The sequence below is a fragment of the Ursus maritimus genome, unplaced genomic scaffold (genome assembly GCF_017311325.1).
Source record: "Ursus maritimus isolate PB19 unplaced genomic scaffold, ASM1731132v1 scaffold_211, whole genome shotgun sequence".
Classification (NCBI taxonomy): domain Eukaryota; kingdom Metazoa; phylum Chordata; class Mammalia; order Carnivora; family Ursidae; genus Ursus; species Ursus maritimus.
In genome coordinates, this window is record NW_024424576.1 from 14,128 (window position 1) to 20,134 (window position 6,007).

Sequence of the window (6,007 nt, forward strand, 5' to 3'; positions counted from 1 at the left end):
CTTTTCTAAAATTTTTTGTGTGATTCTTAGATTTTGTGATCAGTAAGTTTTAGTGATTATCTTTTCCTCCAGCCAGTCATCACTTGTTATTAAGATCCCAAGAGATTCAATGGTCCGTGAATGACTAATACTCTGTTGAGAGTATTTTGTAATCTCCAGAATTTGAGGAATGCTTCCTGGGAATATGAGTCAATGAAATTCCAATTTACAATATTACTAAGAAATGTTTATTCTAAGCTCCCATTTAACTTTATGTTTATCAGAATCAACTTTCAAGATGATAATTCACCAATGAAAATAAATTACTATTTATGTTTTCCATAACCACAAACCAAGAAAGTGACGATAATTGCCATTTGATTTTTAAAAAGATTATGGGACATGTGTGCTCTGCATAGTCACTACATACATGTAATTTTCCCTATTGTTAAAGGAAAAGCATTTTAGAAATATTAGTGTGAAAAATAATATGAATTTAAATACTTTTGAAAGCCTCTAAAAACATGACCTCTGATGCATTTCTCACCAACCATCACATCTGCAATAGAAATTTCATTATCTCACGATACTTTACAATGGTATTTCAAGTTAAACTTACTAACAAGATGAATATTAGAAACATCTTCAGAGAACTTTCTATCAATCAAGAGGATCAACCTTCCCTTACCCTTACTTTCCTTCCTCTCTCTCTTTACCTCTCTCTCCGTCTACCTACACACTTATTATATATACCATATATATATATATGTGTGTGTGTGTGTGTGTGTATATATATATATATATATATTCACTTACTTAATATTTTCATGTTGTTTGTATACCCTCCTACTTTTACTTTTGCATTTGGGCTTACATGTTACATTTTTACAAAAGCAAACCTATATAATTTCATTTCTGTACAAATTGCCCAATAAAGAATTTAAATTGAATAAAATTATCATTTAATTTTCATTTTGTGGTAGTATTATGTTAAACCTGTTTAAAGAAAATGTAACCCATTCCACGAAAGGACAATGGGAAAAAGTAAGTGAGTGCTCACGGACACTCTTGTCTGTTTATGAGAAATAAGAAAAGGTATTTCTATCTTGGACTTACAAACTATGTAGAGCTCTTTACATTAACCTATATACCAGGCCAAGCTGGAAATCAAGAAACCAAAGTCAAATCCACTTACCTCGTATTGAGTTAGATTCACAACTACTGTCTCAAGACAACCAATTTTCTTAGTGACACATTGGAGTCAAGGGGCTCATTAACTATAGCAACCAGGCTTGAGCACATTTTTTACATTCTCAGATACCTGCAAGAGTCATTTTCTTAGATTTGGGTGACAGAGGTAGAACCTGCTGTGAAGAAGGCGCTGGAAAGATAAAGACAGTATGTAGATTTGCTAATAAAGGAAAACTGAGGCATAAGAAACTCATGTATCATCATTTCCAAGATACTCTCTGGAGTCTACCTCATACCATTCTAGATTCTGAACTTGTTGTTTTTCATGGCAGTAGGAAAGACCATCTTAATATAAGTTGAAACAGTCTGAAGATAAATATGAAATCTATCAGGATAGCTTAATTTACTTTTATAGACCACTCTTTTCCCTCTCAAATATGCTTGTCAGAAATAGGGAAATCTTCAGTTAACCTATTTTTTTAGAATATATTATCAATGGAAGAAAAAGGTAAATTTCATCTTTTCTCTTTCACTGAAACTATTTTTTTCTAAAAAAACCTAATACAAAATGGATACAACCTCATTCAAATGGCAAAGATAAGTCTGACAGCAGATTTTGTCTTAAATTTCTATTTAATTTTTCAACATGTTTTAATTACATTTTATTGATGAATTCATGGAGACATTTTAATAATGCTTTTAATTTTAAACATGTTTTCTTGGGATGCCTGGGTGGCTCAGTTGGTAAAGCGTCTGCCTTCCATTCAGGTCATGATCTCAGGGTCCTGGGATCAAGCCCTGCATCCGGCTCCTTGCTCAGTGGGGATCCTGCTTCTCCCTCTGCCTGCCGCTCCCCCTGCTTGTGCTCTCTCTCTCTCTCTGACAAATAAATAAATAAAATCTATAAACATATTTTCTTGGTGATGCGGAAGAAGAAATTTGAGAAATATTAGTTGATACATATTTTTATTTCACATAAAATACATTCCATATTTGTATATGTTTTTCATAGCTTCTTATAGTATAGCAACCTGTATCTTTTCTATGAATGTATAAGCAGCTTTGCTTTGATGTGAGAAACAATGGAGATTACTGACAACTGAAATTTAGTTACACAGGATAAGATTGACCGTCTCCTATGTAGAAAACCAGTTAGGACCTGGTTTTTAGGCTAATAAGGAAAAGAGACATTGATTATATATATCAGAAAAAAGAATTGAGGTGTTTAAAGAATTTATGTAGAGAAAGGCAGAGTTCTTCATTCAACTTTGCTTTCAGGGGTTTACTTTTTCATAATCACATTCATTTATTTGAAGAAAAGGCCATTCTCCGGACCATGTTTTTGAAGGCTTGCTTCACCTGCTGGTTTCTTAGTGTATATATGAAAGGATTCAAGAGAGGAGCGACTGGGGTATTGAGCACAGCTACTCCTTTGTTTAAAGTCACTCTTTCCCTTGAGGAAGGCTTAATGTACATGAAGATGCAGCTGCCATAAAAGAGGGAGACCACTATCATACGGGAGGAACAAGTGGAAAAAGCTTTTTTCCTTTGACCATGGAAGGAATTCTCAGAATTGTCCAGATGATGTATGTATAAAAGAGAATAACTAGTGTTAAGGTGACCATCAGTGTTACCACTGCTAAAAAAAATGCCATGAGTTCTAGAAAGCGAGTGTTTGTGCAAGAAAGCTGTAGAATAGGAGAAGAGTCACAGATAAAATGATCAATTATATTGGAGGCACAGAAATCCAACTGAAGCAGCAGGATTACTGGTGGAAAGATGACCAGGAATCCTGCGAGCCATGAGCTAAAGACAAGAAGGATGCAGGCTCTGCTGCTCATGATGGTCATGTAATGGAGAGGTTTGCAGATGGCCACGTAGCGGTCATAGGACATGGCGGCCAGAAGGTAAAATTCGGTCACCCCCAAGAAGATGAAGAAAAATAGCTGAGTCACACAACCATTGTGGGTAATGGTTCTGTCCTTCGTCATGATAGTGACAAGGAATCTGGGAATGCAGACAGATGTGAATGATATTTCTAGGAATGAGAAGTTTCGAAGGAAGAAATACATTGCAGTCTGCAAGTGGGGATCCGAAAGGGTGAGGGTGATAATGATCAGGTTCCCCGTCACACTGAGCATGTAGGTAACAAGAAGAAATATGGAAAGTACAACCTGCAACTGTGGGTCATCTGTCAACCCGAGAAGAATAAACTCTGTTACTGCTGTGTGATTTCTCATTATTTTCCTTCTTTATGATGGTATTCTTCATTTTAGCTGAAAAATAGATGAAAAAATAAAAAAGGTATGACACCAGAAAAGAAACACACACACAGACACACTTAAAATCATTGCTGCCTTGTGTTTTTAGAGAGAAATGATTTTGTGGTTGTAGAAACAAAATACTTACCAAAACTGACAAATTTATTATGTAATATATTAATTATTCCTGTATTTCTTTCAATGTAGTCTCACATATCTCAGTATAAATCCCTGTCTCTTGAATGTTTTGATATAATCCTGAAAGCAAGGGGAAAAAAGAGAACAAAATCTGTGAGATGAAAATCTAAGGCTCAGAGCTTACTCTAGCATATTGCCATATTTTGAAGGTATTTTTGGTTGCTTTCTTCTTCATATAATTTTTAACATTTCTATTTTGAATAAACATGTCTGTTTCCTTCTCCCATTCAACCTTTTACAATCTACAGAGACCATTTACCCATCTGGTAGAGTAATGTGTACCTGATAACAGCATACAGAAATATTTAATGGATGGGAGGGTAGCCCCAATCTAATTCCAATGTCTCTTCCATAATCTTAATTTTAATTATGAATCTGTCATAATGGTCTTTTCTAAGATTGTAAATATATTCTTCTTGGGGTGCCTGAGTAGCCCAGTCAGTTGAGTGTCTGACTCTTGGTTTTGGCTCAGGTCGTGGCTCAGGGTTTTGAGGAATGCACAATGAGGTGTCTGCTTACGACTTTCTTCCTCTCCCTCTGGCCCTCCCCCCCCCATGCTCTCTCTCTCTCTCTAAAATAAATAAACAAATCTTAAAAGAGAAATATATATATATATATATATTCTTCAATATATTTGTATTTACTCTCTACCTATCATGAGTCTGCTCTCTGATACATAAAGCAATACTTTTACTTAAGTCTCAATTTTATTTTTGCAAACTATAGATCTTACTTAATTCTAAAATGATTTAACACTTCCACAATATTGCCTATTCTTTTCTTGAGGGAGACAAAAGGAATAGTTCAACATTCAAGGTAAGCTTTTGGGAGGCAAAGAGTATTTCTTATTACTCTTCTTTTTTATTTTTGGCTTTAATGCAACTCTTGATGCTTTACAGGATTTGTTTAATTTTTTCCTGTTTGAAGTTCTTACTTTCCATAAAAGCTTTAGAAGTGCTGTTATCTAAGATCATTTTAAGAAATGCTTAACTGTCCAGACAGCCTGGCTAAGTCTGTAATGTCTCACTTGTTTTCTATATCTTTCAGAGGTTTCAGAGCTTTCAGAAGAAATAATATTTACTCACAATTAGCCAATTAACTTAATATATTAATGAACTTACTAAATTCTTTACCTACAAAATTGCTGGAACAGAATTATTCCTACTTTCCATCATCTGTCCTCTTTGTGGTCCTAAGATACACATTTTTTTGGCTTCTGCCTCTATCTGATGGATGATAACCTTCACTCTATAAAATTTACAATGTGCAAAACTAAAACATAAAGTAGATCTGCTCAGTGTCAAGACACATGAAATAAATTATTTTGAATCTTATACAAAAATGATTACAGGGTGCCCTAATATTGATTATATTAAAAATAATTATTAAAAGATATTTAGATAAGAACACAATATCATCATGTAATCCTAACAATCACAAAATATTTATGAATGCACAAAAATGTTGCATGAAACTCTTAAATTGTAGCAGTTTTTAAAATGTCTTCATTTGTATATTTCATATAAATTGTGTGGCTTAAATTTATTCATATATAAGATTGCGACTGAGATTACTTGTATAAAGCATACATTTACTCTATAAAAGCAAAATTAGATTCCTGAAACCATTAAAGACATACTTACTTTTATGGTATATATGGCTGGTTTAGACAATGTCATTTCTAATGGCTTCTTTAATTTGTTTAAACACAAGTACTTTGAAATTTTTCAAAAGTCTTTACACTCTCTTTCTTCTCTGCCATCTTATATTTGTAACCAAATACTCAAAATATTGATAATAAAGAATAATTCCAAGAACTCCTCTCCAATTTTTCAAAAAGGGTATACATCAACCCAAATTTCTCTAAGGATCTGAGGTCCCAAGTTATCCTACCTATTGCTACTTTTAGAGGTGTAACTTGATATTTGAAATGAAATAAGTTATAGTTGAAATGAAGTCGAATATAATGTCTTCCCAAGTTTGGTGGGCAAGATGATACGATTTTAATCATGTTATTCAGGCTACCCATAATATTATCTGCTCCATTCACAATGGACTCAGGAGGATTAGTTGAATGAATAAACAAAAGGTACCATGAAGATTAGTGTTCTCAAGACACCAGCATTAAGCTGTACTCCAAATTAGTACACAATTTAGAATAGAATATTTTGGTGATAGTGGTCTGAAATCAGAGCAGAAAAATATATATAAGGACGTAAATTTTTATAATAATCCAGAACTTTACAAATTTAATAGAGTAAGAGATTAGCAATTTCTAAGTGGCAATAGATTTGAGTTGTGAACAGTGGGTTTTTCTCCAATCTTAGGGAAAATATGAAGAATTCACCATGAGGATTTAGACTGAGGCTGAGGTCTCT

The 6,007-nt window shown here is 33.7% G+C and overlaps 1 pseudogene; it reads right to left on the reverse strand.

The window, feature by feature from the left end:
- Positions 1–2,472: 2,472 nt before the first annotated feature.
- Positions 2,473–3,410, reverse strand: LOC103680123 (annotated as a pseudogene).
- Positions 3,411–6,007: the final 2,597 nt, after the last annotated feature.